Here is a 26,435-nt window from a genome sequence, read left to right as displayed (position 1 = left end):
GAATTCGAGAAAAGTGATATTCGCCCATTTCTAGTAAATAGCGTGATTGTTAATGTTGATAATTACGAATTATCGCTGTGTCGGTATGACTGTCCCGTCCCTCACCATCCGGCTATTGTAGGCCTGGCCGAATTCACTATTGGTGTGGATAAAATGTCCTCTTACTGCCGAAAAGAGAAAATGAAAGAAAGAAAAAAAGATTATGAATTATCATAGTACATTCGAATTAAAAGAGAGCGATAACAATCGCTTATTAATTATCAAACTTTTGTTGTTTTTTTTTTGGTACAGATTTAACATTTTGTTTTCCATTGGACAGGAAAGGAGAATTTTAATGAACAGAGAATGTTCGTTTTTTTAAATAACAACTTTACATTCCTTAGCTAATTTAATAACGCAAAATAAAAGGATTCTCAGCAAAGCTCATCAAATTAGCTGTAATCAGAAATCCACACTGAACTACTCCAGTTAGCTTTTCTCATTTATTCCTCGTGTCTTCTGCGAATTAAAGTTATTTTCCTTCGAGCTAAGCCATGAATATCAATAAACATCTGTTTTCAATCAGTCTTATATAAGTGTGACTGGAAACTAGATTAACGCGATGATGAGCTAAACATTATGACATATTTTAGACATTTCAATTTAATGCAATTATGTGTAGAAATGATTGATTTATTTAAATAAGTAGAGCATTATATTTCATAAATGAAGATCCAATTTAATTAACGATTGAAATATTGCAAAAGTTTTAAATTTCAAATTCTGGTTATTTTAATCATAATTTTACATTAAAAATATAAGTATTGTAATCAGAAAATCAATAATACAATAATTATAACATGCATATTATTATGAAGTACTCCTTAGTATTAATTTTATTCCCGATACTATTTTTACTTCTTAAGCAGTAGTGTGGTTACTAGTAATTGGTACAAGTATTAGTAACAATACTACTATAACAGTACTAGTATTAGTAGCAATGACGAATCGAGGAGTGAATCTTAGAGGATAATATTTTTAATTCGTATACTGTACAAAATAAACAACATATAAAAATTCATCGTTTTAATAATAACTTAAAATAAAGAACGTAAATGTAAACAACATAAAAAGTAACAAAACAGAAAAGCAAGTATAAAAATATTATTTTAAAGAAATGATGAAGCTTAAGGAGAGCGATTGCTCCTATCACTCTCCATATCTGTCTCTTAATAATAGTTAGTTAAACATATTCAGACTTACATTTTCCCCCATATTTTTGAGACGATTTATTGTATTTCAATCAAGTATAGTAATTTCTCACAATAGAATAACTAATTAGATATTTTTATTTAAAAATTCATATCACAAATTAAAAAATAAATAAATGTAGGCTAATTGTCTCTTAGAGATGCTTCTAAAACTAATAAAACGTGTTGTTATTGATTTTTCCGTGACAAATAATTCAAATAAATTAAGACATTTTCTTTGCAGCAATAAATAATTTTTTGCGGCGTCATTATTGATTTCGAAGTCAAGATTAAATTATTTTTAATTGTGAAATGATTTCATTCTTTTCCAAATAACCGAAGAAAGTCAAAAAGGTAATAAAAAAAAATATTGCTCTTTTTTACATTTGAACCTGCATTATTTGCTTCTCTTAAATTATAATTATTCTGTAAGATACATGGAAAATATTCTGAAAGCCAAACTTCATTTTCTGGTTTGAATTCTTTCTTTATGCTCATCCACTGACCAACTAATCTGTAAGCTGATATTATTACATTTGGAGAAATACAATAGTTAGACAGATCAAGTTTATCTTCGGTAGTAAATTTTGGAAATGTACTTATTGTAGATTGTAAATGATTATCTAAAATTGTAATTATCGAAGTACGAAATGTTTTTCTTTGGCTTGTTCTGCTTTTAAATTGATCAGATATTTTCCAACTATCCATGGAAAGCTGAGATATCGAGTAGAATTGCTATTATAAGTGGAAATATAACAAGCAGAAGCCTTCTTCAATACATCTTCAAACATCTCTGGATCTATATCATCTGCATATTCTGAAATTCCAAATTCATAATGAAATTCTTTTCTAAATTGTTTCTGTAATGTTTCCACAGAGAGAACAATAAGCTTCTCAGCATCAAAAGCATCATTCCTCTCGGCATGTAGTTCGTGAAGTTTTCTAAAAGCATCAAAAATTATTTCAGTTTCTGTTTGAATTCCATATTTTTGCATCAAAATTTGAAGAAAATGATTGTAGTTTTGTCGAGAAACTCTTGCCGATTCTTCATACTTCTCCCACCCAGGATAAATTAAATCAGGGTCAATCTAAAATATCGAATTTTATTGTTAGAATTTATCATATGATTATATTAGTTCCAACAAATATTTTAATAAGATTTTTAGATACATTTTGATGTAATAAATCTCTTATATAACTTAAACAGTTAAATACTTTTGTTTCAAGCATTTAATACATGAATACTTTAAATTAGTCACCTGTAATTTAATTATTTCCTGTTCAATAGATGTAGTTTTCTGTACATGTTTTACAATATCTATATAAATCTCCTAGAGCACGTTCCGAATTGTAAGCGTATTTCTCTGTTCCTCTTTCCATAAAATCTGGATATCTATAAGGCTTCTCCTCAAATGTTAGAGGTTCCAGATGGCCAGTCTTTACATAATCTAATGCCAGAGAAAATTTTCGAGCAATCTGTTTGCAGACTGGAAAATTTATGCCATATCGATCTGAAATTGCCAAGTGAGCATTTCCAATTGTACCAATTTCATCATTTTTAATATATTCTCTCAAAATTTCGGCTGCTCTACGTACCTATGAAATAGGAAATTTTAATTTTGTCTAACTAATTAAATCGATTTAATTAAAAAATTTTTTTCCATGACTTACATTGAATAAGGCATGTGACTGATTATCTTCATCAAGAGAAGGAAAGTTTTCTGGTTCTCTGTTATGAGAAAAAAATAATTCTTTCTTCCAAATAACAGCATATTCATCTCCATCCAGATCAGAACCTGTTATAAGAGAAAATATTGAAAAATATTGATCGATTATTAATGATTTATTATATAATAATAATGAATATTGTATAAAAAACTAACAATTAATTACTATGAAGTCTCATTGATTCAAATTCCAAGAGACCCCAAAAACTTATCGAAGTGTCTAACAACGTAAAAAATTAAGAAGCAATACAATTTATTGACTCTTAAAATTTAAACACAGACATTGTAAAATTTCACGTTTTAAATTTCATTTAACAGGTTTATTAAAACAGGTTGAAAGTATTATAAAAATATTAGAATTCTGTGCAGTGACAGTTGGTATTAAAAATTTCATTACCGATTGAAAAACAGGTAAATACAATAACATAGTTAATACAACAAGACAGACTAGTTAATGTGTTTGAAGCCAGCTTTCTTATATTAAGACAGTACAACAGGGATCTTAATGTGAAATCTTATTCGATTTATATGATTTTAGAAAAACTGTCTGGCGACCCTGAAATAACCCTCACACAAGAAAAACGTTCGCTGTATCATATGCCGAATTCCTAATAAGGTTGCACGATATCTAAAATTTTGACATTGATAGCAAACATCGCAAACAAGACATTTATTAGTAGTAAATACAGTAGCTTCCAACAACGACAAAAAAGTCAACTATTCTTTATAAAAATCAATTTGTTTAAAAACCCAGCAACGAGTTGCTTAACATTTCCGGCAACATTTAAAACTACTGTGTGGTGCCATATGTTATGATATTTTATTATTAAAAAGTTTTTATATTTTTAATTATTATAAAATGGTAAAAAGTTAATTTTGATGATAGAGATGGGTTTTATAAAAAAAAATTGTAAATGCTAATAACGAGTAAAATCGTAATTAAGTCCGATCCCACTCGAGATATGAAACACGGCTCCCCCTTTATTTCCCTACCACTCGACTTTTAACTACCAAAATTTAATAGCATCAATCCCCCTAATACATAAACATTCCTGCAAAATTTCAGAAATTTTCGTCAAACAACACGAGAATTAAGTATCAAAGAGGATGAACAAAAAACACCCCGGAATTTTTTTTTGCATTTCGAGACGTTTCAATGTTCTCTGAGTCCAAAAATGTAAAAGTCTTGAGGGTCATTTTTTGACCGATTACCATACTTTCCTTCTATTATATCAATATATAACTTCCGGAAAAATAAAAATAAACATTATTTCAAACCGTAACAATATTCGCTTAGTCTATAAAACAGTTAATGCAGATCCTAGAATTCAGACCGCTAAAGGGGTCATTTTAGTATTATATAAATAAAGATAGGTAAAAATAAGCTACAAATATTCAATTATTTAATATTACATTAGGAGTATTTATAATTGTAAAAACATGAGTTTTAGATACTTTGCATGGGGAACCAAAAGGATAGTGTGTTTAAAACTATTACAAAAAATTTATATTTCTTGATGTTTCAAAAAACTTGAAGTTATCTTCAAGTTTTTTGAACATTAATAAATTAATATATTTACAAATCTATTTGATCTCACGCATCTGAAACCTATAGCTTGAAGTAAATATAAAAATGTGCATTTTGTTTTGTCTTATAACATATTCAAAACATAATTTAACAGCTAGTTAATTTAATATATGTATTATACACACGAAGATCATGCAAAGCTTGTATGATCTTCGTGTGATCAATTTCTTAAGATAAATGTTGAAATTTTTTTTTCATATAGCCTACTGTATGTTTTATAATTTATAGATTATATATAAACAGTATAAGCTATAATAAATAATCATACATAGAATAAGCTCATGGGTTTAACTATATACTCGTACTTATAGATTAAAAATCCATACGATTATAGATTTTAAATTTAATAGCATGTTTTGATATACGTAACGAATATATTTATCTTAGATATTTGTTACCACGAAGATAAAAATTATTTAATAAATATGATTATCTATTATTTTTTTAGTTTTTGACTGATGTGTACTTTCAGAAAACTTATTTGAATATTTTAAGTTATTCTTTTGCACTCTATTTTAGTATATAATTACGTTGGATATTAGATTTCTGTTACAGTAATTTATGGTAATATTAAAAATCATCATAAGCAATACGAATAATTATACCAGCCATCTCATCTGGATGAGGTCGGCCCCCTTTCTGTGGAAATACTTTACAGTGTACAATGTGATGTAAAGCAGGAACATCAATAGCTTCTAACATCCGAATATCTCCAGGTTGAATGCAAGGATTTTTTGTCACTAATACTCGACCTAAAATATTATACATTAGTTAAAATGACTAATAAATAAGTAACTTACTTTCAATTATATTTCAGTTTATAAAGATAACTCTACCAGTTTTAATTATGGTTTCTGTACTACTTTCTTGATCTAAAATATCTTTCGTATATTGTATGAATACTTGGCCATACTCAAGGGTGCTGTCTCGTCTAGAACTCCAAACATATTCCGTCCTTCATTGGGATTTATGGCTAATCTAGCTTTCACCTTAATATCCTCTGAAATAATTAGTGATTGCATACTGTATAATAGGGTTTCTCATTTCCCGGTCTTTTGCTTGTCCGGGATTCCGGGATAAAAGTGAACTGTTTCCCGGGATCCCCGGAAATCCCGGGATAGAATTAATTATTTTTAAGGTATACAAAATATTTTGAAATCAAATGATATAGGCCTAATTATTTTTCATTTTTTAGAGTAATTTTAAAGTTCTGTAACCTCCAAAATCATATTAATAATGCTGTAAGATAAAGAATAAAAATTACCTTTGAACTACGTAGAAATTTTCACAAATAAAAAATTTATTAAAGTTTGCTGGAAACTGCATACAACAACCACAACAAAAAATGCTTTGAATTGAGTAAAAAAATGAAAAAAAATGAACTTAGATCAAACTTCTAACTTAGAAGGTAATTTTCGTTTTTTAAATAAAATATAATACAAAATATTGTAAACTTTTATAAGATTTTAAAAAGCAAAGATGGTCAATACTCAGATTCTTATTTTAGTAATGAAAAGTCTCGCTACCGAGAATGCCCATTCCGATTCAATTGATGTGATTGGAATCGTGTTTAATGCATTTAAGAGAAGACAAATATTATGTATTTTTTCACCTGTAGCTTGGATGATTTCGAGTTCGTTTTCGAGATTGTAGTACTTCTTTTGCTCTCTAGTATTCTTGATTTGTCTACCTCGGCTGCTTTAATAGCGGCGTCAAGCTTATAGCTCGATAATTCAGCAATTCGTTTGGTTTTAATAATCAGGTTTATGAAGAAAAAATTCATACTTGCAGACTTCATACTCGTTTGTATCCTTGCCAATTTGCATAACCTGGCGTTACGCATTTATTGAAGCTACTAAGCATGGCAAAAATTAAGACAGCATCAGCACAATCATTCCAGATATTACAGGTTCTGACAAGTATAGAATTTTCATAGTCCTGCCACAAATAAGCTATATTTTGATTATTGACCATTTGTGACATGCCATAACGAGCAAAATTAAAAAAAAAAACGAATAGGTAGGTTTAAAATTAATAAATGCAAATGTATTCTGACAGTGAATGAGTTAATTATGCATTCTATTTGCAAAATTCCTCAACCTTAACACAAAATAAGAAAAAAAAAAAGTGAATTTTTAAGAAATTTGCAGGATTTCCCGGGATAAGAAAAATTTACCGGGATATTTCCCGGGTTAAAAAAAACAACCGGGATCCCGTTTGAGAAACCCTACTGTATAATGAATAATATGCTAAAGAATATACATAAAATAAAGAGGAATACTCATGAATTGCTCTTTCTCGAAAACATAGTAATAGTCTACGAAAGAATGGATCTCCTGTCAAACCAATTCCTACATTTACCATTTCTTTAAATCCTGTCATAGTTTTTAGAGTCAATTTAAAAGTAAGATATTCTGCAGCTTTTTCATCATCAGTTGAAATATCTGTTATAGTTGAAAACATTTCTTCTTGTAATCTCATAAATACTTCATTAGGAACGCCTGCTTGATTCAGGATGTTAATCATTGGGCGATTTAATTGAACAGGTACTAAAGAAAATAAAATATAAATTTATTCAATTTTGGAAAGCAGTTTGTTCGCTACTGTCATTAAATATTTTTTATTACAAAAAACTGTATAATAATTTCTTTAGGAAATGGAGCTATAATTTTCAACCTTTTCTAGATATTAGCACAATAAAAATTCACTGATCTAACACGAAATTGTCCGATCCTGCTTGCCAGTATTTTGTGAATAGAAATTTGTTTAGAGCACTTAGTGCGCTAAAGATCCAGGGCGGAAATCGAGATAGGGTGATCCGCGCAAGTTGCTATATATCGAGAGGTCGAGAGCGATGTGATCAACAAATATTAAGAGAAAAAACGAACTTCGTCAAGACCGTCTTATGGAGCAGAAACATTGGCGATCCGATCCCAACAGATGAAGCAGTCATCGCAAGGATAACTAAGAAGACCTCAGATACCTGAGGAATGTAATTTGGTAAACTGTATATGGTCTACATTGTATTTATCACCAGGAATATGCATTCATAAGCATTAATTTGGCCTATATCTGAGGAAGTAATTTGTATTAAGTTTCACGCTGTTCTGTTCAGCGTGAATCTTCTTAATACAAAAAAATTTATGACAATGCACGGTACTTTTCGGATGTTTTTGTTTGACATAATTTGGATAACATTTTTGCTTTTCAGTTGCAACAAATGCATAGAAAATGAAGAACTCGGTAGAATAACCGGTTAAATGACAAAATTTGAAAAATTTGCACAGTTTTTGTATCTTTTGATCATGAAGTGACCATAAATCGCTTAATGCAATTACAGTCATAATACAGAGGAAATGTGCTAATGTTGCTAGAGAAAGATAATTCTTGTATTTTTCTTTAAAGTCTTGTATAGGCAGAACAATGTTTGTTGCTAGGACATGAAAGACAACATCGTATAATTTTCAGTTTTATAAAAATCTGAAGATTGTAAACGTGAAATGAAAGTCAAAGTGAATAAAACATCTTTTAGCTGGTTTAAAATGCATTATATAATGTAAATTTTATTATTCCTATGCAACAGTGTAAAGTTTTAAATACAGGAAAATCTAATTAAAGTTCACATTTCAAAAAGATATAACTCGGAAACAAATCAGCAGAATGACTGTTATTTCACAAGATTTCTGTGGTGATGAAATTTTATTTGAAAAAAGGCTAGTTACAAAAAAGTCCGCTAGGGCGATAAATGGCGCTGCAACACCATAGTGAATAACTCAAAATGTCTGAAAGCGTACAATACACACGGTATGCTGTGTTGTTACGCAGCAGCATGCTCGATATGCTGGCCGCCAAAACTCTGAGTGCATTTAACGATGCATTCAACGTTAATCCAATGAAATCGAAGACATCATAAAAATGTACTTAATGAACAGTTATAGCAAGCGCATGATCAATAACTGGATTAATAATAAAAAAGTTAACACACACAAATAACCAATTGACAACACATCTTATAATTTAAATCCCTTACGTAATGAATATCTTCGAAAGAATTAAAAATAAATTAAATAATTATAATATAATTTTGTACCCAAACATCACAACAGCTTACATAAGCAAATGAACGTACAGCGAGTCTAACATATGGAATCAAAGAAACGTTATCTACAAATTAGAATGCGACTGTACCACACCCAAATTTTACATCGAGGAAACTAGTAGGGAATTAAAAGTTCGTTTTAAAGAACACATCTCTGCTATAGAATACAAATAATAATTCGGCTGTAGCCATCCACTGTATTAAAGAAGGCTGTCAAATTGTAAAGAATACTGTCAAAATAGTTAAAAAGGAATTAAATACTTATAAAAGATGGTATGAACACTTAGAAATAATAAAAAACAAAGAGAAAATCATGAATAATAATTTCGACCAAAAATTACACGAATCGTGGTACACATACTTGACCAGATTGGCGTGGGGAGGGGAGAAGTGTGTAAATGGACAAGGGAGATGGTGACGGCTATTCTGGAATGTACAGTACTTCGAATCATCTTGTTACTTTATTCGTTTTACAGTGAATCTGCTTATTATTTTGTTTTAACTATGTATAATCTTACTACTTTACTGTTTTATCAGTACCTTAGTTTATTATTCTGTTTTATTGTATCAGCACTACCCTATTTTATGAATTTTTTTTTTTTTGTTTTATGGCGTGTTTAATCTTTTAATGTTCTAAACATCGAATCGATATATTAAATGTAAGTGGACAATCTTTTTTTACATTTGTGTCAATTACAGTACTTTAAAATAGCAAAAAAGCTGATGAGGAACTCCAAGTCCGAAATGCATTCTGAAAATAAAACAGTGTTTTTCTAAGTCTAATTTGTGATCCTGTGGTGGTGTACTAAGTCTAGCGGTAAAGTCAGGCCAATCTTAGTGCTCACAAGTCATTAAGAAGTGTAGACAAGAAGCGCATTGTATTCATTTAACGTGCGATTTGGCAATTTCAGCTGTTGCCGATAATGGAAGCCAGTATATCGATCAAGCTGTTGCTGATCACACTGGTGTCTCAGAACTTACGATACCGCGTGTATCGCAAGTTTTGACAAATTTTGAGTTATTCATTAGGTGTCCCAGCGCCACTTACCGCCCTAGAGAACATTTTTTTGACTAACTTTGTTTTGAAATAAAATTCCATCACCACAGAAAATTCCATCACCACAGTGTGTGAAATATTCGTCATTGTACTGATTAATTCCCGGGTTACATCTCTGAAACGTAACCTTTAATTATGAACACTCTGGATATATTTTCAGAATAAATAAAAACTAAAAATTTTAAAAACATTTGCTATTTTTGAGATTTCAGATTTTTCAAGAAACTTGTTCACTGACCCTTTTGAATGCAGTATCATTTTTCTGTGAGAAGTCTGATTCTATTCAAACATTTCATCTCAGTGGATGAATTAGTAAGGCTTTATCAGAAAATAGCATTATCATACAGATATTCAGTTAACATTGTTTCTTCAAATTTATTTTAATCACTTACCAGCATGGTTTTTCTTTATTATTTCAAGTTGATTAGATGGACTGTCAAATTTCTTCATACTTTTCCTAAACACAATCTTCAAATCTACGTCTCCCAACGTCGAATCCGTAACTAGCATTCCTTTATAACCTGCATATCTGATTTGAAAAGAGATGAAACCTTTTTCAATTCCAACTTCTCACTAACCTACAAAAATATAAATGAAATTTTAAATGTATTACTTTATAACATTTGAATATGCAGTAAATATGGTATATATAGTCTTTCAAAAGCAAATGGTATTTTGAAACATCTATAATTTTATTACATATATATATATATATACTGTATATAAAGAAATAATTGTCAAAACGCTCCTTGACAAATGTAACAATTATTTGGTTATTACTTTGTCAAGAAGCAACTGACAATCATATTTCCGCAATAATATATACAGTCGAATCCGCTTAAGAGAGCACTCTCGGGACTTTTGAATTGAAATACAAGACGTCCGATGTAAACCGGAAGATATGCTATTTCAATTCAAAAATTTTCCCCTGAAAGGTGTTAGATAGATGACAGGAACGACATTATTGTTAAAGGAAAAGTATAATGTACAGAGGCAAGTCACTACTAATTTGAGGTGAAAAGAATATATTTTAAATTAAATTAATTAAAAATATGATTAAAGATTGCAGCCCGGCATTGTGACGATGTCACAATAAATAATTACTATTACATTTTTGTAATGAATAACGAGAAAAGCTAGAGACGAAGTGTTTTAACTAATATCTCGAACTGACGACTTGTAGTTCGCTGGCTGTTGTCCATTCTTCGCTGGTACACGACAATACCAAAAACACGTGTTTCGCTTGGAAAACGGAGAGTTGCAGTCATGTGACAAAAAGGTAATGTTAACAAAATTGTAGTTGGTTAAAGCGTAACAGCTATCGATAGCATGGAACTCAGACGCATCTCAACCGATTAACCGTAGCGAAACCTACTTAATGTGGAGCAGAGAATAGCGATTTGTCTAAGGTTCGTTAACTGCCTTTTGCTCAGGAGACTTATCGAATGTCCCGTGTATCGCTTTCGTTGAGTTATCGGAAGAGCTCAGAATAGGTCCCCAGGACTCGAACCATGGGTCCCTAGTACCAGGTTGTTCCCCTCAAGAGAAGCGAGCTTATGTTTTTACTGTCTTCACTAACCGTCATGAAAATGTTTATTGATAACACTGTTAACAAAAACTTTTTAAAACTATTTAGAAAAATCCATAAATTTTATGTTAATTAACATGGTCGATTGGATAAAACCACATAATCCCTGAAAAATTTATAATACATGAACAGCCGACAGCTTTATTTTACTTTTTGAAAATTAAAAGTGACGTTCAGAATCCTGAGACAACAGATATTTTTACAGAGATGTAGAAATCGAGATACTAATTTTTATTTTATGAAAATTAAACAATGTCAAATGAACCAAAAATTTATATGAAGATGTAATAGCATTTTTGAATTATAGTCATATTAAATAAACTTAAAACCGTTCATAATACATACAGATTTAGATATACAGTATTATTTGTAATTATAATTATATACTCACGTTTTCTGCTAATTGTCTAGACATTTTGCCAAAGCCATCTGAAAAGCAATAAGGTTTCCCTGTAACAGGATTGTTTCCGCCTTCAATATCATCTTCTGTGATGACGTAAGATCTTCTAAGGGAATCTTGACCGTCTTCTGTGTGAGAAAAACATTGCCCCAAACGGACCATGTACTTGGAATTGCTTTTAGTTATCGAGAAATCCCCCATCCATGCTCGAATAGTATCTGTATTATTTCCTTTATCGTCTCCTGCATACATCCATATGCCATGATCTCAAATTTGAGAATTTGACCATGCCAAAAATTTGTAATGTCTTGTGCCTATTCTTATTCCCTCAATCACTGGAATCGTAACTGCAAAATCCAACAATGCATCTTCGCTATATTTTGCTGGTCCACTCAACTTTTTACTATCGTCATCTCTAAAAGATACTCGGAGTGCAAAATCTGCGTTAAAATTTCTCAGAATTCTGTTACTGAACTGAAATTTAGGAGGATAAAACAAAGTTCTTGTTGGAGTCAAAACTACTCGTCGAATTGGTTTGGTATTAGGAGGAATTGTATATTCGTTATCATTTACATAAACCTGATCTCTCTTACAATACCAATGATACATTAATCTGATAGCATTTGGATAATGGCAGAGTATACCACGCTCTTGCAAATCTAATACGTACTCCAGAGCTTTTGTCAAACAAATTGAATTCTCTTTGCATTGTTGTTCCAGTTGATCGATGAAAGTTTTCCAACTTCCCCTGGTTTGTTCTAATAAGAGAAAACTTCTAGTAAGTATAGCAAATAAATTATACGTGCAATCAAAATTACTCAGTTCAAAACTGGGCACACGCAAAAGTTCTCTAGTAATTAATTGTATCGAACCATAGTGGATAGGCATTGCATTATTACACGAATGAAATCTAACTATTTCTTTCGCAAATTCTATATCTCGAATACGTAACACCAAAACTGTTGATTTACCATGAACTTCTCTGTCCACAGAATAAAAAGTTAAAACTCTTCTTCCTCTAGAATGAGCAACAGGAGGATATTTGATATCTAAGAAAAGTGAAGCAGAGTCTCTTTCTATATTTAAAATAATTCTCCGTATAGAGCTATATTTTATTGCCAATAAAGTACTGTTCTTATCGAAAATGTTTACGCGGTATTTTATCTCCAATATCCGCATGTCATGATAGAAATCTGCTGAGAGCAGTTCTTTTACATATGTGTGAAATCTGTGAATGACATACTGTGTTTGAGAGATGAGAGTTCCATAATAAAAATTACTTAAATCCACATTTTCGTGATAAGCTACCTTAGTTTGATGAAAATATTCAGGTGTCGTGAACGTTAACCAACAATTTGTATTTACTCTACACCAGTATTTTGTCAGGATATCAATTTCAGCAATTAGATCAGTAAATAAACGATCACTAACGCATTCTAAATGGATAATATGCTCGTCAAATGTAGGTTTATCATCTTGCGTATCTGTCTTTTCCATTTCAACCCACTCCAGCACAGAGAATCCCCATTCCTGAAGACGATTCTCTAATGTCTGTCTAGCGATGACGGTAGTCGAATAACCTGATAATCTCGTAATTAGAAATTTCAGTCTCATATCTGGTTATCTGAAATATTAATAATAACAATATACAAAATGTGTCTAAAGCATTGAAATGAATAGGCTACTTTAAGAAATGTCATATTCACATTATTAAAGCTATGATAATTTAAACCTAAACGATAAATATTTGAGATAGTTAATTCACAACTTATTATTAGATATAATTATTGAGTGTTGAACACAAGATTTTGTTATTAATTAAACACTTGGCTATAACATTGATGCAGTCAACTTATCCTTCTAATTGGGAGAATGAGAACTTGTGATGTATAAGTGTCATTGCATACATTGCGTGTTTAATGGTATGTTTTTAAAAAATATACATGTTTTTGGATTAAAAATAATTTACTTTTTGTAAAATGTGATAATCCGATATTGTATATGTTCTTTCTTGTTTAGTTTTCTGATGAGGGGCTAAGTGCCCGAAACGTGTAGAAGTACCCGTATCAACTGAATAAAGATGGAAAAAAGCCAAGTGTTTAATTGATAACACAATCTTGTGTTCAACACTCAATAAATAGTAAAACAAGGTTTCAGAAAACAGATATAATTATTGTTACATCACATTATTTAATTACTAAGTAAACAATAATACAATCTAATAATTTTTAAAATTAACTATCGTATAATTATTAACTACATTCATTTATTACAAACGTTTGTTATGAATTTATTACTACTTTTTCCCTCTGTATCTCGTAATATCAACAATTAAATTCTTTCTTTTTTTTTGCAGTTTTAAATTTTTAAAATAAATCTTTCGTTTACATAATCGTTTATAATAAATATTTTAGCGAATAGAAAAAATCCAGCAACGAGATGCTTAACATTCTTCACAACGTTTAAATCCGTGTGGCGGCATCTGTTATGATATTTTATTTTTAATTATTTTCTATATTTTTAATTATTATAAAATGGCAAAAGGCTTAATTTCAAGTATAGGGACGAGTTTATAAAAAATGTAAATGCGAATAATGAGTAAAATCGTCATTAAGTCCGACTCTATCCGAGATATGACACAAGACTCTCTCGATCTCCCCATCCCGTCGACCAAAACCATCAAAATTTAGTAGGATCAATTCCCCTAATACACAAACCTTCCTGCAAAATTTCAGAAATTTTCGACAAAAAGGACAGTAGTTATTAAGCTTTAGAGCAACGGTCGGCAATTGGTGGTCCGCGGACCATCAATGGTCCGCATCCAAATTTTCTTGCGGACCATCAATGGTCTGCAAGAAAATTTGGGTGGTCCGTGGAGAAATTTGAACATTGATCAACCGAAGGTTACGCGAAGTATTACGAAAGAAATGCAAAATGCTTAGTTGCTTTTTTCACTTATTGGGGTTTTTTATTCGAATCTAAAGCCAAAAACGAAGTGACTGTTATCAATAAATAATGAACAATAAACAATATCGTGAGTGCGATTGTCGTCCTTCGTGGAAAAGTGCGAAGAATCCATAAACTTGTTTCAAACAAGCAGAAATGAACTTTAAGCTTGCATTAGTTTGTTATAATTAAACATGCGAGTTTCATATTAATATAGTAAAATTGAACTTTTATGATCATTATTCTACAAATTTTGTATCGTTTAAAAAAATTCATGATAATGGTCTGCGGGATTCAAAATTGTGACTTTAGTGGTCCGTGAGGTCAGAAAGTTTGCCGACCGCTGCTTTAGAGAGTATGAACAAAATCGTGTTCCCCCACACACTAACATCCATACATACAGGAAAAAACACAGATTTTTTTTTCATTTCTCGTTTTTTCAAGGTGTCTTGAGTCCAAAAATGTAAAAATCTTGAGAGGTCATTTTTGATCTATTGCCATACTTTCCCTTTGTTGTATATAACAGAGAGGAAGTATGGCGATCGGTCAAAGTATGACAATTTCTCCCTGTTATATATAACAGAGCCGGGTAAGTAAAAATTATTAGAGTAAAACTAAAAAACAATAGAAAACTTACCAATTGTAAAAAAAATAAATAATAAAAGAGTCAACTTACTGTATCTACATATCAATATATAATCGAGATGAGTTGATAATAATAATAATAATAATAATAATAATCAGCACAGAGCCCAAACGGTTAGGAGTTGAAAGTTGAAATTTGGTACACAGTTAGGGTACGTCACGAGAACGCACACTAAGAAAGGATTTTTCGAAATCCCCCCCGGAGGAAGAGGGACAGGATTAAGGCTTCGACAATGGAAGTGTTAAAAGAAAGTGACGTGCAAGATCTACAAGCGCAGATGCGTTTTTTGCGTTTTTGATTGCGTTTTAATAGGGTACGTCACGAGAATATACACTAAGAAGAGATTTTTCAAAATTCCACCAGTGGGGGTGAAGTTGTTAACACTCCCCCCGCGGAGAAATGTAAACAATGGAAGTGTTAAGAGAAAGCGACGGACAAGAATTTTTGCCGGTCGCTTTCTCTTAACACTTCGATTTTGCGGGAAATCGAACATTTTTTAACCCATCTAAAAATTCTCTAATTAGTCTGGAAACAGGGGGACCTAATTCTTGCATTCTTTGAAAACGGGTAAGGTTGACTATAACGTAATAATCTTAATCTTCACTATCGTTACTTTTGCCCGAGCACCGCCAGGCCTATCTGCTAGTTCCTAATAAATCAATGTTATTTCAATGAACATGATTTTCACTTACTATCTTAGTTAAGTAAATAAAATTATTAAGGATAAGAGATACGATCATAACTTCACCGGATTCACTTCCTTTCGGAGGTGATACAGCTTCCTAGTGTGTCGCCCGGAATCTACGAAAGAGAAAAAATAATCAACTATTGGACGGCGATGGAAAAAGTTCTAATAAGGTTGTGGGAAAAACCCAAGGGCGACCCCCTAATGAAAAGGGAGGGTCGATGAGTCGAAAGAGTCCTCGAGTGTTCAGTGAACTGTGTGCATGTGTTGGTAGTCGCTAGTCATTCGCCGCCGTCCTAACTGTTCCAATCGCCACAGTTCCGGAAGATTCATCGCCACGCCAAAAACATCGTCGCCACTCCAAAGAACTTGGTGCCATTTCAAGATTTCGTACGTGTATAAACCTCCAACTATTCTGCGAATTCTACAGATATTTATCTACCCGTGGAATTGATGTAAACTCTCTTTCTCGTTATCTTTTGTTGTTAGGATCGTAGTAGTTATGTAATACAGTATGTCAGTTCAGTTCGGATTAGCTTTGGCTAAGCGTCTACTAAATTAAAGATGTAAATAGTCTATATCGAATAATAATAAACAGGTACAGTATTTTTATTTATATGAAAGTTATGAAGTTTATTTCCTCTGGTTCTCTCCTTCCGCTTCCATTCCGGATCCGGAAGTCCGCACACGCGACCGTTCGCGTAACGAAAGTAAACGACCAATCCGGTTTCTGTGTCTGTCCGCAAGATACAGTGGTGCATCCTGACAAGGCGCTAAAGAGGTGCCGACCCTGCGGTTACAAGTATGAGAGTAACCGCAACCCAACTGCATATCAGGAGCGTTGTGAAAGAGCACGTATTCAAGAGAAATCCAGCCACTTATAAAATAGTTATGAGCCTCTAAGGATTTGTAAGCTTTCATTTGTGAAAAAGTGTAGTCATCAAAAATAAAAATAGTTTATGATGTCGCTAAAGTCTACTTTAGGCCACAACTCTTTATCCACAACGAAGTTGCTGGCTTCGTATGGATCAACACCTTGACATAATGAAATTTTCTCTTCATATAAAACACCATCTCGTCCTGTCAGACTGCGAGAATAGCAATCTTTTTTAACTTTGTTTAAATACAAATATTGCAGTTCTATTAAGTTTAATGTAAAAAAAGCGCTGCCAACCTGTCTATTAATTAACCTTCTGCAAGCTAAGCAAGCGGAATCTAGACAATAAACATGGGTAAGGGGCGGAGCAAACGTGCGTTTTATCACGTGACATGCCACCTTAAAACCTCTCTATTGATTTATTCAGTATATTAGCAGGCGCATGGCAAGATCTCGCCCATACACAGTGATTCGGGAACATCAAAAACAAGCAAAATATAAAACGCGTCATTTGTCAATTTTTAATTAAATAAACGTTAAATTTAATATTACACTCAAGACTTTATAAATATATTTCACAATCTTTACGTAAATAAGTCGTTGTGAGAAGAGAATAAAAGTGATGAAAAGGTAAAAAAAAAAACTGAAATTCTAATGAAAGGAAAATTTTCAAAAACTCACTTTTAATCAATAAGATAAGTAATTTTTATTTTAAGTGTCGCACTCTCCAATTTTTATTTTCATTTGAAAATTTTGTTGATTCTTGTTGCAGAAGCGACATCATTTCCGAATATACTTCTTCCTCCCCAATATAATTACGCAAGTTTGTGATGTATGGATTTGAAGTCACCAAGTCTGTGACGATCTCTATTCGTTTTAATTCGAGATATTTCCCTAGTAAAATTTTAGGAAAATCTCGCGATATTCCTCAAATCTTTAGTTCTTGCTTCTTGGTTTGTTTGGAACTTAACCGATAGGAACAAACGTGTGATTCATGAATTTTCTTCGTCATATTTTTTCAAAAACTTGAAATACCGGTACTTGACTAAAAACAGCCTCAATAATTTTAGTTTGGACTTTAACTAATAACCAAATTTCAAACATATCTTTGAAAGTTATTACAAGAACGGTAGCTTCTAAAAGCAAAACATGAAGAATAACAATAATAAACATAAAATGTTGAAAACAAAACGTTTAAATGAAATAATGTGCAACACAGGCATCAAAACTTTTTACTTAAGTTCAGCTGATAAAAAAAATTAATCAATAACTTGATTCATAAAACTTTTTTTTAAAAATGCGAAAATTTGTGTAGCATCTTCAAAGTCTTAAAGTATACATACACATTTAGTGATAATCCTGAATAAAAATTAGAGCAAACAAAACTGGACAATTTATTATGTTTCTACCTAAACTGCAAAGTCGACTTCTAATACTGCAAATTGTTATTCAAATCACTGCCTGTGACATCTGTTCCTGAAACAAAGTCTCTTCAAAAATCGATCTTGAAATGAAATTGAGAGCATCTTCCTATCTCTGTCCTTCGTTCATGTAGTAATCCCAGGTTTTCCATTTTTTAATAGCTGTGACACCAAAGACTGATTAGCCTAAATCCAACTGTGTGCAAAGCGCGCAAAAACATCCTGTCTGTAGTTTATCAGTTGCAGAGGGACGCTGGATCACTAGAGATGCCTTTACTTCGCAATCAAAGTAAATGCATCTCTAGCGGTTGAAAAACGAGTTAATCGATTTGGCGAGTGGCTCAATTATTAGGTACTAATACAGACAATTGTTTTCGTAAAAAAATATAGTTCTATTTTTATAAATAATATAATTTCATTTCACTATTTTACTGGTACGTGATACTTGTTGAAGAAAAGCATTACAGTATATTTTTTTATTGTCAAATAAATTTCTTTGAATTTTTCGCGACCCCTGCAGTGGTGATGTATGGTTTGCGCACCACTGCAATAGAGGTTTGATGTCATTTAACTTCTATACTCATGATTTCATTTGCATTAATTTCCATTGAAGTAATATTTGAAATCGAAAATAAATTTATTTTCGATCTCAAATTAAATAAATTTATTTCTTACAATTAAAAATAATTTCAATTTCAATTGCCACTTACATTAGACACTATGGAATCTTCCAGATCAAATTTAAAAATTAATACGTTACTATCTATGGTAAATCCTGCATAAATCTCGTTTGAAAGTATACCTGTAAAAATTAATAAAAAATATATATAGATCTATATTAATTCTACGTACATTTGTAAAATGAAAATATTTAATTAATTTTAATGTGTTAATGTTTGCTACTCGGCATTTTTTTTTCTTAATCAGTGCAACTTCAAAATTCAGTACACATTTAAAATCGGAACACAATCTCTAAAATCAGTACAGTAGAGCATCGATTATCCGACCCCCGATTAACCGTCACATCGGTTAACCGACCGTTCTAGTTGGAAAATTTCAAATGTCTGCTAGTGATATGGCACTACAATATTTGTCTAATGTCTTGGCTACTTTAATATTATTTTTGTTAAATTTTTGCGTGTTTTAGCTGGCAACACGGCTCGATAACTGAAGGAAAGCCAGTATTTAGACGAGACTTAATTTTCTAATTATGAATGGTTGTTTGTTATGAGCAATAAAATAATTTAAAAATAATTTTTAACGATACGATAGCAACGATTATTATTTTTAAAAAAATTTGTTAAGCTTAACATCGATGAAAATTCAATGCGAAGTTGGTTAATAGCGATATACTAATACTATACTAATTACATGGGATATACTAATATACTATATTAATAATGTATTTTTTTCATTTTTTCGGTTATCCGATTTTTTCAGTTATCCGACCAACGTGAGTCCCCAATTGAATCAGATAATCGATGCTCTACTGTATTTCTAGTCACTTTAGTAATTACTTTAAGCCTTGAGGAAAGCCTAACATAAAAGCTAAAAACTTATATGCACATAAATTTTGGTCGTTTTACGGAGTATATGCAATTTCTGAATGTTTATTATTTTCTAAACAATTTACAACATACTACATAATTGCAGTATAATTCCTTATATGCAGTATTTTTCAACATTAAATAATAACATATTTTACACACTTGCATCCCATTAGAACATAAGGGCAGATAACCAAATCTCAAGATGTAAGTTTTGTAACAAATAAAATGTCAAGTGGCATTGATATTATTCCTAGTGTTCCTATCCAGATTTGTCCCCGATAGATCAACACATTAATATTACGAACGTCAATGTTGAAAAACTGGTACAATACTACTGTATACCACAACGCTATAGAGCAGGTGTGTCAAACTCATTTAAACAACGGGACATTTAATGCGACTGGTAAGATTCACGCGGGCCACATCACATTTACAAATTTTCTTAAAATTATAATCTGAAGTGAGAATGCAGGAATATAGATAGGGAAATTAAAACACATTATGTAGTTCAGTGAATTCAACTTAACAATATATATTGATAATTGCTATAGTATTGCTTTATTTAAACATTTATTTTATTTAATATACGTATTTATAAAACTAAAATTAATTGTTTTTACGGAAACTTTTCAGCGCTTTTTTCCTCCTCCTACTTTTTAATATCTGGATTCAAAAACTAAGAACAAACAATCTTCATTGTGGCAGTTAAATGTTTATCAGTTAATCTTGATCTGTAAGCCATTTTATTTAATTTCGTGCATGAAAATAATTGCTCACATAAGTACATACTTCCAAAAAAAGCATAAAATTTGTGCAACAAACTTTTTAATTTCCGGGTATTTTTCACCTAAATAGGAATATATATTGGGAATTCCTACTTCTCAATATCTGTGTCTTAAAATCGAATCATACCTGGAAATCAACCAATTCCAGTTGTATCAAAGTCGAAGCTTTTCCAAGTTCAAAGGAAAAAGGTCCATTGAAAAAAAAAACGGTTACTTGCTATTTTCTTCGTAACATATTGTTCTGTATTTCATTTTATTGCAGAGCATCATGGCCGTGGGACATTGGGGACCGCCAGCTTGACACCCCTGCTAAAGTGGTTCGATGCCATTTAGCCTATATACTCACGATTCCATTAATTTCCATAGAAATAATAATTGAGATGGAAAATAAAATAACGTTAGCAGAAAACAAATTACTACAAAAAATCTAGTTAAATATACAAGAAAATGCCAAATCGAATAAGTACAAATAATTTTAATACCATCAAATTCCAAGTATATAAATTACACAAGTTAACAATTCAAATATAACATTTATCATTATTCATTAGCTTCCCAGGAAAAAGTTTTTATATAAATACTGTATGTAACATCATGTAAGTTTGACAATATTTCTTTTTTATATTTACCCCAACACAAACTTCATTTAAATAATTTTATATCTTTATCATTCCCGTTATACTCCTTTATACGCTTGCTTTAATATGTCTTTGCTTATGATTAAATTTCAAATTATGCTCACCGCACTCCATTTTATATGACGGACAATCCACCGTATATACTTCGTGGCCGCCAACCCGAACACGAGACCGACACAAACCAGTTCCCGCCATTGGTGCTAATGGCGGAAACTGGATTTGCAATGGTCGAAGCGGCATGATTTAGAACTAATGCTGGCTCAGGGGCTTAATTCCACACTATTATCCGAATTTATATTTTGACTCTTTCGATATCTTCATAAATGAAAAAATATAATAATATTTTGCAACACAACACTTCTATTCATTCTAATTTTTGAATTTATATTACAAATTTGTATCCATTATTTGAATTGTGGCGATTTCTTGGAAGAAAAGATCCGATTACATATTTATATCTTCATGCATCCATTAATTATTTCAATAATCTTTATATTAAATGCGCTTAAACCGGATAATGATCAATTTATTTCTTACGATTAAAAATAATTTCAATTTCAATTGCACTTACATTAGACACTACGGAACCTTCCGGATCAAATTTGAAAATTGATACGTCAAATCTCGTATAAATCTCGTTTGAAAATATATCTGTAAAAATTAATGAATTACATACCCTTATATATATATTAATTCTACATTTGTAAAATGAAAATGTTTAATTAATTTATACGGGTGAGATTTTTGCATGTTAAAAAATTTGTAAAAATTATTTATAACTTTAAATTTACTCACTAGAGGTAATTCTTATACAAGGTCCTCTATACAGTACTTCAAAATGCTGTACATATTTTATTAGTGCAATCGATGAATTAAGAAGAGTTATATTAACTTTTTTACAGTTATATTCGTATTAATTCTCTAAAAGATTAATTTAAAAATAACCGAAAATTTAAATTTACCATATGCAACAAATTATTTTCTCGTCATTACATAGGATTTGGGTTCGTATCCTATACCTAATCTATATTTATACTAATATTATAAAGAGGTAATGTTTGTAAGTATGTATGTATATAAGTTTGTTTGCAGCAGGTAATCTCCGAAACTACTCATCCGATTTCAAAAGTTCTTTCACCAATATTTAGAATGGAACCTCAGGGTGAACATAGGCTGTATATTATTCCGTTAAACATTCATATAAATTAAAATATATAGTTAAGGTTAAGGTTTTTATGTCCAACAGATGGCGCTACGAGTACGACGCCCTAAGTTTGCTTTTCTGTGAGGCATTATGCTTTTCTGTGAAAATGAACTAAAGCAGATCATCTTCTATCTATCTATATAAATAAAAATGTAATGTTCGTTTGTTCCTACCGATTCCTTTGAAATTTTGACACAACGCTGCATTCGAATACGCACGTGTTTTTATATAATATACGTGTCGAAAATTCCCCCCACTGAAGGGAGATGGTTAGGATTAAGGCTTACCGTAAAGAACTCTGCTTCTATTTATACTATTTTAGATGCGGGTTTTTGCGTTTTAATAGGGTACGTCAACAGAATGTACACTAAGAAGAAATTTTTCGAAAAATTCCCCTCCCCCCGGGGAAGTGTTATAAATTTATAATAGATACATTTTGAGCCACAAGAACGCGTGGCGGGGTCTGCTAGTGATAGATAATTTGTATTATAATATTGTAGCCATCTGTTATCCGTGATAGTCAATATAATTGACTTGTATACTTATTCATCTTCATCGTCGTTTATTTGCAGTTATTAGTTTATTTGTTATTATTTTTGGAAATAAGAAAACAGCATGTACAAATATACATAATTTAATATTTAAAGCCTTCTAGGCAGGGACGGATCCGGATTATAATTCTGGGAAGGTACCAACTTAAAACAAAGTGAAAAACAATTAAATAAAATGAAGTTTCTTATTGTATTCAAGTGTTAAAAAAACCTAATAATAGAAATAATACCGGTCATGTTCATATGTTATCTTTTAATTTCTAGACGCAGTTCGCAGCATCCATTATTTGTTCATCCATTTGTCAGCGTGGAGCCAATCACAAAAAAACATTTGCTACTCTAGTGACACCCGAGGCCGTATTCTGGTCACCGTCTCTGGTCTCTCGTCTCTCACAAGCCGGTCGCTGATTGGCTAATCATTTGGATTAGCCAATCAGCTAATTGGCTAATCCAAATGATTAGCCAATCAGCGACCGGCTTGTGAGAGACAGGAGACCAGAGACGGTGACCAGAATACGGCCTCTGATTTGTTTAATCGTTGATTTGACACGTTTAGTGGGCTGCAATTTGAAAAAAAACTGCAGACTTATAAATTCTCGCTATCGTCCGTCCGTTGCCTGTCTTTCCTTAATCTCGAGAATGGAGTTAGATGTATGAAGCTGAGATCAGATATCGAAACCTTAGGGACAGAGATCCTGATTAACTGTATACGGACTTTCGATGTAAACTGAAAATCATGCTATTTCAATTCAAACTTTCCCTGAAAGGAGTTAATAGATGGCACGACTCTATTGCTAACAGAAAAAGTATGATGTACAAGCGGCAAGCCATTACTAGTTTGAGGTGGAGAGCACATATTTTAAATTAAATAAATTAAAAATATGATTAAAAATTGCAGCCCGGCATTGTGGCGATGTCACAATAAATAATTGCTCGTTCTGGAATAATAATTTGTACTGACAAAACATGTTATATTATGTCATTACCAATATTTTAATTTATTTTATATGCATCTAATTTTTTCTGGGCGAAGCCCAGGCTTCTGCAGTAACTTTTGCTCTTTCGTGTCTAATTTTCTCTTAATTCCTACGTTACATTTTTATGATTTTAGTATCAGAATGATCGGTAGAATCCTGGCATGTGTATAAATTATTTTTTGGAAAATATAATTGACTCAGAGAAAAGATATATTCAAAAAACGAAAGTGTCGTCTTTCACATCTTTGACGCTTAAACAAAAAAGTATTTTGACATTTTTGAGTGCTGTTTTTTGGACTCTAAAGTCACACAGTTGCTTCATACTTTTGCAGAGTTTAGTGAATTTCGGTTGAACTATGGAAAGGTTATCCGTAGTACCCTAGTTCAAAGAAAAAATAACCAGATTTACGTCCCTCATCCCCACTTCAATATGACATTAATTTAATTAATATTCCTACTCTTATTGAAACTACCAATTGATATTATAAAATACATCTATTTTTATAACAAAACAAAAATTGATTACCTATATGATTCCTGAGTCACACTTAACTACAGGATTTGTCCAATAAGTATCGGAACTGAAGTCATAAAAAGAAAAAAGAAGTTTATTGAAGTTATATGTACAGAGCTAATAATCTTCAAAATATGACCCTCCTGCATCAATACACTACTCCAACGCTTTTTCCAGTCTTCATACACCTCCTGGAAGGCAGAAACCGTAAGGGTATTCAGGCACCCTGTTCAAGCCTCTTGGACCGCCTTAAACCGCATGAAAGGACGTCCCGAAACGACGTCCTTTCAGGCTCTATTGATACGACGGAACAAAAGAAGTCGGGAGGAGCCACATCTGAATTGTAGAGTGGTTGGGGCAGCGTTGACATGTTTTGTTTGGTCAGTGCCTCCCTCACAGTTAGCGACGTGTGACTGGGCGCATTGTCGTGATGGGGCATCCAGGTATCAGCGATCTCTTTTCGGACGTGGCGGACTCTAATCCTCAAAAGTTCTTACACTTTGGCCACATTTTCATCCGTTCGGGTCGCTGTCAGACGTCCAGCGCATTGTTCATTTTCGACGTCTACCAGACATCTTTGAATTTTGTATGCCACTCAGAAACACGCGTTCTGGACATGACTTCGTCCTTGTAAGCCTCACGGATTATATCCAAAGTCTCAGTAGCGGATTTGTTCAATTTAATGCAAAATTTGATGGCAAAACGCTGCTCGATGGTTCGCTGCATCCTGACCAGGTATGGCCAACATACGGCCCGTCTAATGAATTTATGCGGCCCGCGATTAATCTTTCAATGTTAGCTACTTAAGTCTCGACGAAAAATTCTGACGCCTAATAAAAAAATAAGTCAACTAACTGTGCATTTAGAGTTAACGCTCCATTACAAATGTCTTCAGCACTAGAATGTTGATAATGCATGATAATGTGAAAAATGTATCTGTAACCTCTATGTACAATTTAGTCTCTTCGAGGTGACACCACAATGAGATCTCGCACTACCTCAAAATCTTGCTAGGGCAGCCTCTGGTTCGCCCCGTGAAAAAACAGGCCCAAACTTTCCAATTCGGCCCGGGGGCAAAAACTGTTGGCCACTCCTGATCTTAACCCTTGACGCGAGCACTAAACATACTTTCATTTCGGCCCCGATCTACACACTCCAAAGGCTCGGAGACAACTGAGCCAGGTCTCGTAGCTTACGTTATATCCCTTCTCATTGGCAGGAAGAATCAATCCCGATACTTATTGGACAAATCCTGTACAAGGTCATCAGGATTTGCTTTCTTGGTTCTAATGCGTGATGACCACGGCTGTAGTTATTCACGAGTTTTGTGAAATCTAAAACGATTTATTTACGTTATAGAATATTGTAAAATGGTCTATTTTTTAATCACCAATACTTTTAAATAGGTGGAAGAAATCAAAGACCAAGCTATACAGAAAGCAAATTAATTTCCGCTATTCTACATTTTTATCAAAATTAGGATATGTGGTAAACTTAACATGTTATCGATTATATTAAGTGTTTCCAGAGTGACTCGAAAATGGTTTTTAAGTGTGTGTCGAAAAAAAATCTTAGAACAAAGTACTGTACGTTCTCATAGAAAATATTTATTTTCGACCACCATTTTGTTTTGTTGGCTTTTATTCAACCTTTTTTTATTAGTCACTCAATGAGGCGATATTGCTTCATGCATACAGACAAATTAACAAAGCGAACCTTACTATACTGTAATTAGAACACTTTGTCTATCCGAATTCACATTTTATTAAAAAAAAAACTAAAGATACACGCGTCATCCGGAAAAATATGAGTATCGTCGTCGTCATCTAATTTTTTTCGACCTACATTTCAAATTTTATCGAGTTCCGTCCGGTGCATTACAGATTTATTTCTAATGATTCAAAAGTTTATTTCATTATAAACAGTTTGAAGGAATTATCATCACATGATATT

At 32.0% G+C, this 26,435-nt stretch overlaps 1 pseudogene; it reads right to left on the bottom strand.

Moving 5' to 3' along the window:
* Positions 1–775: 775 nt before the first annotated feature.
* On the bottom strand, positions 776–21,863 carry LOC111612412 (annotated as a pseudogene).
* Positions 21,864–26,435: the final 4,572 nt, after the last annotated feature.

This window comes from Centruroides sculpturatus, unplaced genomic scaffold, assembly GCF_000671375.1.
Source record: "Centruroides sculpturatus isolate CEXI.00-Female unplaced genomic scaffold, Cexi_2.0 scaffold1777, whole genome shotgun sequence".
Taxonomy (NCBI): Eukaryota; Metazoa; Arthropoda; class Arachnida; order Scorpiones; family Buthidae; genus Centruroides; species Centruroides sculpturatus.
This window is presented reverse-complemented; position numbering and strand designations above follow the sequence as displayed.